The sequence below is a fragment of the Pipistrellus hanaki genome, assembly GCF_964339955.1.
Source record: "Pipistrellus hanaki genome assembly, chromosome: 16".
Taxonomy (NCBI): domain Eukaryota; kingdom Metazoa; phylum Chordata; class Mammalia; order Chiroptera; family Vespertilionidae; genus Pipistrellus; species Pipistrellus hanaki.
In genome coordinates this window covers 9,737,676-9,750,000 of record NC_140518.1, presented here as the reverse complement: position 1 = coordinate 9,750,000, position 12,325 = coordinate 9,737,676, and the positions used below count along the sequence as shown (strand labels likewise).

The following is a 12,325-nucleotide window of genomic DNA, read 5'->3' as shown; positions in this document are numbered from 1 at the left end:
ACTTGAAGTTTTAGTGTAGTTCTTTTAAATGACCATAAACTTTGAAAAACTGTAAAATAGTCCCAGTTAAAAGTACATGCAGCATTTTCTCCTGTCAAATAAATAAGGATAATTATGTACTTAAGATAACTCATAAAATGTAAGAAAATTGTAAGCAGAAAAGGAAAATTTCCTCCTTCAAAGAATCATTCAAGTGTTCAAAGTGTTTAAAATCTTAAAAAGAAAAAACAAAATCTTAAAAAGAAATGAGTTTAGCACAGAAATAAAAAAAGACTCAAAGACAAAAAAGAATTTTAAAAACAATCATTTGTTTTTCTCTGGGTCACACAGAGTAGGTGACAAAACTCAATTTTGTTTTGTTTTGGCTTAGATTAGCAATTTATAAACTTTTAGGTAAGTAAGGAAATGCTTTATTTTATTAACTTTGAAAAAATGGATATTTTTAGATTCATTTTGTTAATAAATTAAACTGCATCACACTAGCCTCTATTGACACATGTAAAATAAATGGTCAATAACATTCCTCACATTACTCTTTTATTGCCTTTTGCATTTTTTTCACTCCAAAATTATTTGGTTAAAAGATAATGAAGAACAGGGAACATTTGATATCTTGCTCCCTAGCACATATCCTCAGCTTGGCTCAAATAGATTCATAAAAATACAATAAAAAGATAATGAACAATTTTGCTTAATCCCAATTTTGCACAAAATGCAAAATAGATCACTGGTTCATTTGGGGGAGGAATTGTACAATTCAAGAAAAGAGAAGGAAATAAATGTTGTTTTTCAAAGTAAAACAAGTTGCAAAAAGCAACAAAAGAGAATCCATACCTAAATAGTGTTGCAGTGAAAAGAATATAATGTTGTTCTTGAAATCTACACATCTTCAAAGTATTTAAATGAATTTAATTCAAAATGAATCAATTACAAACTTCATGGAGGTAACTTGGTTTTTACTACATAATATCTATGCTTTTTAAGACAATTTTTCTAGCTGGAAAGCAAATTGTTTTTGTTTGCATGTTTAAAGTTTTACTCCTGACTATAAGTTTAATTGGTTTTACTCCTGCTTCTAGTTAGGATTTTTTTTTTTTTTCCAGGAGCTGTCTTAAATATTTCAAAGTGCCTAAAAGGAGATGCTGCTATGGTTTTTTTAAGTTTAAAAATTAATATATATATATATATATATATATATATATATATATATATATATAGTATTTTACTAAGATTTTATCATCAAACTATTTATTAGAAACAGTTTAATCTCTTTGTAAAACAAACCACTTTTGTAAAGAAAAGTAACCTAGACTAATAGTGTTATTTAAAAACAAAAAACTGGTTGTTTGACTAAACAAAATACAGTTCTGAAAGTGATTTCTAATTTTCATGGGTTGATAATTAAGAAAGAGTTCTGGTCCACCCACCTCTCCCATAAAGACCCTTACATTTTCAAAGAATTATTAGCACAACTTTCATGCTATAACCTGAAAATATTTCATCAGCAGTCATATGAGAAACTAGTGAATAAGTTTTTATCGTTTCCATTTTTAAAATGTGTTTATAAACTGCGTAGAAAACAAATGTTAGAGCTGTTTCTAAACTGCATTGAAATGAGGTTCATGATCTCCCTATCTTCCTCTTCCTCCCTGCCCCTCCCCCAACCCCTCCCCTTTCTCTCCCTCCCCTCTCCTTTTGTTCCTCCATTTTTCTTCCTACTCCCGACACTGTCAATTCCTTTCCTCCCCCCCTTTACCTTTACCCTCTTTTCAATTTTTCTTTTTTCTTTGTCACTTCTCTTCCCCCTTTTATCATTCTTGGGCTCCTCTGCCCCTCAACCTATTTCTTCCCTGTTTTTTAATCAATATTTACCTATCCGAACTTTCCACCTTTTTCTTCACTCCTTTCCTCTTCCTCCTACCTCTCCTACTATCACAACTTGTTATCATTCAAACTTCTTTCTGGCGAAGTGGAAGGATTCAGAGATGCCTGAATTATTTTATACACCAAAATGTTCTCATTTGGCATGTTCTGAGAGCCCCAGGTTGATTCAGACCCCAGAATTCCTCCACCCTGTTCCCTCACTCTGTGTTTATTGGCTGAATGTTTACAGACAATTTTACTTCTGTGTGTTCTTTTTCTACATCATAGGTTGCTTATAACTAATTTTGTTCTCAGCATTTTATGTGTCAAATCCTCAAGGTCAAGTCACTTGGAGAGTCCAACACAGTGCTGACACGTCTCCAAAAATATATATTAAATAATTGTCTTGGTACTATCTGGTCATTGTGATCAGATAAAATGATGTATTTAGCCCAGTGAGTGCTTTTTCTCTCCCTGCTTCCTTTTTCTTTTTATATACACTTTTATAAATATAATACTCCACAATCATCAGATAAAATACAGGTAAATTCCGTAATTCAAAAGGATGACTGGTCTACATCAAGAATAGAAGAGGGGACCCTTGTGCATTGATTGTGGGACTGCAAATGGGTGCTGCCACTATGGAAAACGTATAGAGGCTCCTCAGAAAGTTATGAATGGAACTGCCATGTGACCAGCAACTTCACTGGTGGGTATCCATCGGAAGAAAACAAAAACACTAATGTGAAAAGATATATGCAGCCCCATGTTAACTGCAGCATGATTCACAACCAAGATATTAAAGCAATCTAAGTGCCCATCAATAGATAAATGCATAAGGAAAAAGTGGTACGTACACAATGGAATATTACTAGCAAGAAAGAATGAAATGTTGCCATTTACGATGCTTCAACCAACTGAGCTACCCGGCTAGGCTATAAGACATTTTACTCAGCCTTAAAAAGGAATGAAATTCTGATACTTGCTAAGACATAGACGAATCTTAAAAACATTATGCAAGTAAAATAAGCCAGGCACAAAAGGACAAATATATAATTCCACTTGTATGAGATACAAGAACAGTCAAATTCATCAGGACAGAGTAGAACAGAGTTACCAGGGGGTGGCAGGAGGAGATGGGGTGGGCAGTTAGTGTTTCAACTAGGCAGGAAGAGAAAGTCCTTCAGATGGATAGTGTCACAGCAGTGTAAGTATACTTACTGCCCATAAACTTTACACTTAAAAATTGTTAACATTGTAAATTGTATGTTAGGCATGTTACCACGATTTCAAAAAGTTAAAAATAAAACAACACCTTTCAATATCTCAAAAGTAATAAACACATGGTAATGATCACTGTCAAGAAACACAACCATATAAATATTTAAAAACAGGGGACTTTTCCAGTAACTTTTAACATAGGCACTTGGTAAAATACGATGCAGTTATGAGAACTGCATTCAAAAGGGTTTAGAAAAACTTGGTTGTTTTTTTTTTGTTTTTTTTTTGTTAAAGACAAAAGAACTTGGAGGAAATTTACAAAAAGGACACATCACAAAATTGAGTGTTTGTGCACATATAGTTCATATGATTGGAACTATCTTTTAAAAAGAACTACGTGAGCATAAAAGATCAGAAATGACCTTAGAGACTCTTGTACATGAATGCCCAGAAAGATGTACAAGCATATTCAAAGGAGCACTGTTTGTAATCCAAAACCGATAGCCCTGGCCAGCTAGCTCAGTTGGTTAGAGCTTTGTCCCAAATACTGAGCTTGAGGGTTTGATCTCTAGTTCAGGGCACATACAAGAATCAACCAGTGAATGCAAAAATATAATAAGTGGAACAACACATGGATGTTTCTCTTTCTCTAAAATCAATAATTTTTATTTTTAATTTTAATCCTCACACAATAATATGTTTTTATTGATTTTTAGAGAGAGGAAAAGAGAGAGAGAAAGAAACATCAATGTGAAAAACATTGATCAGCTGCCTCGCTCACATGCCCTAATCGAACCTGCAATCTGGCTATATGCCTTGACTGGGAATTGAATCATCCACCTTTTGGTGTATGGGACGACACTCAACCAACCAAGCCACACCAGCCAGGGCTTTTTAATCTTTAAGAAAGAAAGAAAAGAATAAATAAAATTTCAGAGTGTGGCTAATTCTGGGAAGTAGCACAGAGCACTTCAAAGGTACTGGGGATGGATGTTCTAGTTCTGAATCTGAGTGGCGGATACACAAGTGTTTGCTGTATTATCCTTGAATCTTTACACGTACAACTTAATTATCTTTGTTAAGTATGAATATTTTATAATAAAAGTAATTGAATTAAACGTCTGGGAAAAACTGTGAATAATTTTGTTTTGAGAATATAGGTACTTTTTTGTTTCTTTCTCCTTCCTTCCTCTCTTTTTCCCTCTCCTTATCTATTTCCCTCTCTCTTGACTCTGCTGTATTTGCCAAGATTTCTAGATTGTCTGTTATATTTTTATAACAAATGAATCATCGCAGGATACCTTCACAAGCTAAAAGGGACTAGTTCTGGGTCATCCACTGTCCCAAGATCTGATGCAGCCAGAAATTCTTCCATTAGCAACCAGGGTTGAGGGTTAACTGCAACACACCCTGATCAATCACGGATGTGGCTCGCCTTTAGCTAAAGGACTGATTAATTATACATGTGTTCCTAACACACTGCGATGGGAAGTGCTGGAACTTGGGACCAGCATGGTAAACAGTAGGAAGCAAGTGCTCAGATTCACACCTTCCCAGGTTCTTCTGGATCCTGCAGACACATTCCTCCTTTGAACTCCCATGTTGGAGTCATTTTCGTTTTCTTTTGCATTCACGGGTCCCCTCTAAGAGTGAAGCCCAATTCTTCTTCAGCACCCTGGGAGTCTCTAGCTAGCTGTGGAGTCATGTCTTCCAGCACACTGCAAAACACAGGGCAGGCTCCATGTTGCTTTCTGGATCCTGCCCTGTGAGTGGTTTCCATTATTATTATTTTTTTTAATCACTGAAGATTTCTTTTCTTTTCTTTTCTTTTTAAAATATATTTTATTGATTTTTTCAGAGAGGAAGGAAGAGAGATAGAGAGCTAGAAACATCCATCAGCTGCCTTCTACACACCCCCTTTTGGGGATGTGCCCGCAACCAAGGTACATGCCATTGACTAGAATCAAACCCGGGACCTTTCAGTCCGCAAGCCAATGCTCTACCCACTGAGCCAAACCAGTTAGGGTGAGGGTTCAATTCTGGTCAAGGGCACATGCCCCGGTTGTGGGCTCGATCCCCACTGGGGGACGTATAGGAGGCAGCCAATCAATGATTCCCACACATCATTGATGTTTCCATCTCTCTCTCCCTCTCCCTTCCTCTCTGAAATCAATAAAAATATATTAAAATTTTTTTAAAAGACCAGCTTTCCCAGTTCTAGTGTGCTGCCTGGAAGGAGAGCATACCGAGAGAAACCATTGTAAATTGTAGAAAACACCCTGAGGTGGGTAGTATCATTATTTCTACTTTGTAGATCAACTATGCCTACATAGGTGACAAGACTAGGACTCCAACCCAAATGTGCCTAAATCCCAAACCCCTGCTCTTCTTGCATTAAAAAGGGAGCATTTAAAAATCTGAATCCAACCCACACATATGTATCATAATTTATACAAAGGTGTAAAGACAACTCGATGGAAAAAGGATAATCTTTTTAACAAATGGTGCTAAAATGATTAGATATTCATATGCCAAAAAAAAAAAAATTTTTTTCCTTCCATACGCCATTCTATCTATAAGAATTAACTCAATCATATACCTAAATGTAACCATTAGGTCATAAAACTAACTATAAAACCAAAGCCTATAAGACTGCTAGGATAAAACCTTTGTGACCTCTGATTCAGCAAAGATATCTTAGATATGACATCCCCCCCAAAAAAATAAAAAGCTGAATTCATACATTGAACTTCATTAAAAAAATGTTTCATCCTCACACAAGGATATGTTTTTATTACATTTTTAGAGATAGAGGGAGTGACGGAGAGAGAAACATCGATGTGAGAGAGAAATGTCAATCTGTTGCCAACTAGGAATCAAACTCAAATCCGAACCTGAAGCCAGGAATCCCACCCAAGACCTTTTTGTGTAGAGGATGATGCACCAACCAACCAAGCCACTCGAATCCGGGAAAATGTCATAAAAAATTTAAAAGCTTCTTTTCCTCAAAAGATACTGTTAGGGAATAAAACAACATGTCACAGACTGGGAGAAAATATTTGTAAATCATGTATCTGATGAAGGACTTGTATTCAAAAATCTCAAAACTCAATAACAAGAAAACAAATACCACACACACACACACACACACACACACACACACACACAAAGAGCAAAAACATTTAAACAGATATTTCAATAAAGAGGCTATACAGATGGCAAATAAGCCCATGAAACAATATTTGATATTACCAGTTATCAGATAAATGCAAATTAAAATCACAATGAGATACCACTATGTACCTATTAGGATGGTTAAAATTGAAAAAGACTGACCACACCCAGTTTGGGCAAGACTGTGGAGGAAGTAGAACTTTTATACAACTGGTGGGGATGTAAAATATTACCACCACTTCGGAAAAACAGTTTGGCAGCTTTTTAAAAAGTTGAACACATTCTAATCCTAAGTATTTACCCAATGCCCATGTACAAAGATGTGTCTACAAATGTTCATTGCAGCTTCATTTGTAATGCCCCCAAAACTGGAAACTATCTAAATCCCTCAACGGGTAAAAGGATAAACAAACTGTAATATATTTAGATAATGGACGAATGGTGCTCAGCAATGAAAGTGAATGCACTGTAGCTGAAACCGGTGTGGCTCAGCAGATAGAGCGTCAGCCTGCGAACTGAAGGGTCCCGGGTTCAATTCCGGTCAAGGACAGGTACCTTGGTTGCAGGCATATCCCCAGTGAGGGGTGTGCAGGAGGCAGCTGGTCGATGTTTCTCTCTCATCGATATTTCTAACTCTCTATCTCTCTCCCTTCCTCTCTGTGAAAAAATCAATAAAATATATTTTTTTTTTAAAAAGGAAAGTGAATGCACTGTTGATCATGCTACAAATAAAATTGGATATCAAAATAAGTATAATGAATGAAAAAAGCCAGATCCTCCCCCCCCAAAAAAAATAGAGTACATACTGTATAATTTCATTTATGTAAAATTCTAGGAAACACAAACTAATCTAAGTGACAGAAAGATCAGATCAGTGGTGGGAAGGGGAGTAAGAGTAGGAGACAGGAGCTCTAAGACACTTTTGAGGATGGTAGCTATGTTCCTACCTTAGTTGTAGTGATGGTTTCATGGGAGAGCACAGGTCAAAACATCAAAATTGTACACTTTTAAGTTAAATGTGTGCAGTTACTTCCTTGTCGGTTATATCTCAAAAATGCTGTTTAAAAAAAATCCCAGTTCGGGGGGAGGGAATGGTGAACTGGGAAATGACCGTTTTCCATCATCAAAGTCAAGATGGGTTCAAGCAAGAATCATCAGTGGTTGCTCAATAAATCTGAGGGGAGGGAGTCTGAGGAGGAAGAATGTATTTGCATTGTCTAGAAGTGTCTCCCTGCACATGACCTATTAGTTATAGGAGGAAAAATAGTAACCAGACAGCGGGAAAGCTCAACAAAACGTTGACTGGGGGATCAAAATGACCATCAATCATGGGCGGGTAGACGTCTTTCTCCTCCAGGGGAGATGCCTTGTAAAGGACACACCTTCATTGTCCTAGTATTTCCTTTAGGATGCATACCCTGAATCTAACTTGGGAGAAACATCAGGCAAACCCAAATTGAGAAACATTTTATAACATAACTGGTGTGTGTGTGTGTATTAATAAATATATATTATTTATAAATATTATTAATTTTTACAGAAAGGAAGGAGAGGGAGAGTTAGAAACATCTATCAGCTGCCTCCTGCACACCTCCTACTGGGGATGTGCCCACAACCAAGGTACATACCCTTGACCAGAATCAAACTCGAGACCTTTCAGTCCACGGCCAACACTCTATCCACTGCGCCAAACCGGTCTCGGCACATTTTTAATATTTGATTGATTGATTAGAGAGCCAGAGAGAGGAAGGAAGAGAGAGAAACTTAGATTTGTCGTTCCACTGATTTATACATTCATTGCATTAACTGGTTGACCCTCATATGTGCCCTGACCTGGGATGGAACCCACAACCTTGACATATCAGGACAATGCTATAATCAACTGAGTTATCCACTCAGGGCAGTGTCACATTTCTCGACTCTTATAATAGTACTTATTGTGGTCATATAAATGAACATCTTTGTTCTGAGGAAATATACTAGTACACGAAAATATTAAATGAGCTGAAACCAGTTTGGCTCAATGGATACAGCGTCGGCTTGGGGACTGAAGGGTCCCGGGTTCGATTCCAGTCAAGGGCATGTACCTTGGTTGTGGGCATATCCCCGGTATTGATGACTCTGTCTCACCGATGTTTCTAACTCTTTATCTCTCTCCCTTCCTCTCTGTACAAAATCAATAAAATATATTTTTTTAAAAAGAAAATATTAAATGATATAGACCCTTGGCCTGGTAGCTGAGTTGGTTAGAGCATCGTCCTGATATGCCAAGGTTTCAGGGTTGATCCCAGTCAGGGCACATACAGGGATCAACCAATGAATGCATAAGTAAGTGGAAAGACAAATAGATGTTTCTCTCTCTTCCCCTTCCTCTCTCTCTAAAATCAATAAATAAAAAATTTTTAAAGAGATGTGCCTGCCCAGCCAGCATAGCTTAGTGGTTGAGCATTGACCTATGAACCAAGAGATCACAGTTCAATTCCCAGTCAGGTCACATGCGTAGGTTGTGGGCTAGATCCCCAATGTGGGGTGTGCAGTAGGCAGCTGATTAATGATTCTCTCTCATCACTGAAGTTTCTATCTCTCACTCTCCCTCTCCCTTCCTCTCTGAAATCAATTTAAAAAAATATTGTTTTTAAAAAGAAGAAACATGCCCTAGCCGGTTTGGCTCAATGGTTAGAGCATGTGCCTGTAGACTGAAGGGTCCCAGGTCCGATTTCGGTCAAGGGCACGTGCCCGAATTGTGGGTTCAATCCCTAATAGGGGAATCCAGAAGGCAGCCAGTCAATGGTTGTTTCTCATCATTGATGTTTCTATTTCTCTCTCCTTCACCCTTTCTCTCTGAAATCAATAAAAACATTTTTTTAAAAAAAGAAGAAACATGATATATGCAAATTTTGAGAAAATAGATACAACATAGTGGCAAAATATGAAAATTTGTTGAATCTGTGAGTATGTTGGAGTTCTCTGTATTATTTTGCAACTTTCCTATAAGTTTTAAAATTTTTTAGTATATGTGCTGCCGAAGCGAGCACAAGTTTTAAAATTTTTAAATTGATTGTTAGAGAGAAAGAGAGAGAGAGAGAGAGAGAGAAGAGAGATTGATTTGTTGTTCCATTTATTTATGCATTCATTGGTTGATTCTTGTACATGCTTTGACCAGGGATGGGACCCACAATTTTAGCATACCAGGACAACATTCTAACCAGCTTTCCCGGGTGGGGCTAAATTATTTTAAAAGGAAAAGTTTTAAAAATCTCCAGGCTAATGCTTCTGGGAATGGCACCGAGGCATTGGGATTTTAACCCTGACCGGTGTGGCTCATTCGGTTGGAGCAAAGGTTTCAGGTTTGATCCGCCATCAGGACACATACCAGAATCAATGAATGAATGTGTGAGTAGAACGAACAACAAATCAATGTTTCTCTCTTTCTCTCTTCCTTCCCCTCGTTTTCTAAAACCAATCAATCAATAAAATTAAAAAAAAAAAAAAAAAAAAAAAGCTTTCCGTGAAGAGTACAAACTGTGGCAGCCAAAGTCGTATGTTTAGAAAGTTTCTTCCCCATTTGACTGGATACTAGTTGAAAGGGGTGCGGAAACTAACCAAAAGAGGCATTGTGCTTCCAGAAAAATCTCAAGGAAACGCATTGCAAGCAACAGTAGTACCTGTTGGATTTGCTTCAAAGGAAAAGGGTGGAGAGATTCAACCAGTTAGCGTGAAAGTTGGAGATAAAGTTCTTCCAGAATCTGGAGGCACCAAAGTAGTTTGAGATGACAAGGATCACTTCTTATTTAGAGAGGCTGACATTCTTGGAAAGTCTGCAGACTGAAATAAACCACTATTGAAATGGCATCGCGGGAAGCTGCCCATCCCACTGCAGTGCTGACATTTTTCATCATGTAATTTCCATGTCTCTCTCTCTCTCTTTTCCAAAAATAAATCGTTAGCTGAAACCGGTTTGGCTCAGTGGATAGAGCGTCGGTCTGCGGACTGAAAGGTCCCAAGTTCGATTCCGGTCAGGGCATGTACGTTGGTTGGGGGCACATCCCTGGTGGGGGGTGTGCAGGAGGCAGCTGATCGATGTTTCTCTCTCATCGATATTTCTCTCTATCCCTCTCTCTTCCTCTCTTTAAAAAAATCAATACAAAAGGAACATTTGTAATAATATGAACAATAAAAATTTATTTTTTTTAAATCAATAAAATATTTAAAAGACTGATTTTTAAATAAATAAATAAATAAATCTTTATTGTTGAAAGTAGCCATGTCTCTTTTATAATAAACTAATGCTAGCCAAACCAATGACACCCAGTGTCTTTTAAATTTTAGTTTCACTGTACTAACATAAACATTTCCAAATAAAAATATATAAATGTTCAAAATAAAAAAATTTCCGTGTAGGGTTGCTAGATTTAGCAAATTAGAGTTTAAATTTTAATTTCGGGAGAGAGAATCCAAGATGGCTGCACAGGTAAACACCTAGCCGCAGCCGCACACAACAATTTCAATAAAATAGAACTAAAATATAAAATGGACATTACCCAGAACTACAGGAAAGTCGACTGACTGGAAATTCTACAACGAGAAGCAAGGAGAAAGCCAGAAGGAAGAGCGGAGGAGCTGGAAAAGCCTAAGGTACGGAGACACGCGGTGCGTGCGGAGAGGACGGAGCCGGAGAGGAGGGAGGCTGAGTGCCTGGCTGGCATTCCCTAGAGTAGGGGTGTCGAACTCAATCAGAGAAGGGGCCAAAATCTAAAATCCAGCCTAAATCGCGGGCCGAATGGCTTACTGAACAGTCATAAACTGACAATGTCATAAACTGACAGCGGAGTGCAGTGATGACAGCGCTGTGCGGGCCACATTGCAAGGCCTGGCGGGCTGGATTTGGCCCTCGGGCCTTGTGTTTGACACATGAGCCCTAGAGGGAAGGAGATAAAAGCTCCGACTGTGCTGGGCCCCAGTTCTGACTGCTCTGAACCCTAGTTCTAGGCCAGACCCCAGGGACCCAGGCTCAAACAGAGGGAGCTGGGCTGTAAGGCGGAACCCCGGGGGAGCAGCGAAAGGAGGTCCAGGAGGCGCGCACATTGTGCGCAGAGAAGGGACGGTTGGCTGTGCCGCGGGATTGCCCCGGTGGGAAGGAGACAGGGGCTCCAGACTGCTCTGAACGCCACCTCCAACTCCACTTCCAACTAAACTGAACCCCAATACCGGGCTCATTGGGGGAGAGCATAGCCCTAGACAGTTTGGCAGCAGGCGAAAATCGAGAGCACCTTTCTCTCAGAGGCGCTTGCAGCGAGTACTGAAGGACCCTGAGACTCAGGAGCCACATAGGGCGGGGCTGACGGAAGCCAAGGCTGTAGGCTCCACCCTGAAACTCTGCCCCATAAGGGAAGCTGTGAAAATGCCGAGACAACGAAATAGATCACAAACGAAAGAAATGGAGGACAAAAAGCGACTGGATATAGAGTTCAAATCTACCCTTATAAGGTTTTTCAAGAATTTCCTAGAAAAGATCGATAAGACCTATGAGGATATGAAAAGGGATCAACTAGAATTAATAAGGAATCAACAAGAAATGATAAGGGATCAACAAGAAATAAAGAATACATTGTCTGAAATAAAAAATATTATACAGAGTCCTAAAAACAGAATGGAAGATCGCAAGAATCAAGTCAAAGATTTGGAACATAAAGAGCCAGAAGACACTCCTCCGCAGAAGCTAGAAGGCTAGAGAATCCAGAAAATTGAAGATAATATAAGAAACCTCTGGGACTACTTTAAGCGAACCAACATCAGAATTATGGGGGTCCCAGAAGATGAGAGAGAGCAAGATATCGAAAACAGCCGGGACCGGTTTGGCTCAGTGGATAGAGCATCAGCCTGGGGACTGAAAGGTCCTGGGTTCGATTCCGGTCAAGGGCATGTACCTTGGTTGCGGGCGCATCCCCAGTAGGGGGTGTGCAAGAGGCAGCTGATCGATGATTCTCTCTCATCGATGTTTCTAACTCTCTATCCCTCTCTCTTCCTCTCTGTGAAAAATCAATAAAATATATATTTTAAAAAATCT

The 12,325-nt window shown here is 38.6% G+C and overlaps 1 protein-coding gene and 1 pseudogene across 3 annotated transcripts in view; one reads left to right on the top strand and one right to left on the bottom strand.

Moving 5' to 3' along the window:
• IGF2BP1 (insulin like growth factor 2 mRNA binding protein 1) overlaps window positions 1-12,325 on the bottom strand; it is a 62,434-nt gene that overhangs the window by 46,882 nt on the left and 3,227 nt on the right. The gene's annotated exons all lie outside the window — the stretch shown is intronic.
• LOC311610736 (10 kDa heat shock protein, mitochondrial-like) lies at window positions 9,800-10,224 on the top strand (annotated as a pseudogene). The gene has a single exon. The product of its transcript is annotated as a 10 kDa heat shock protein, mitochondrial-like (transcript).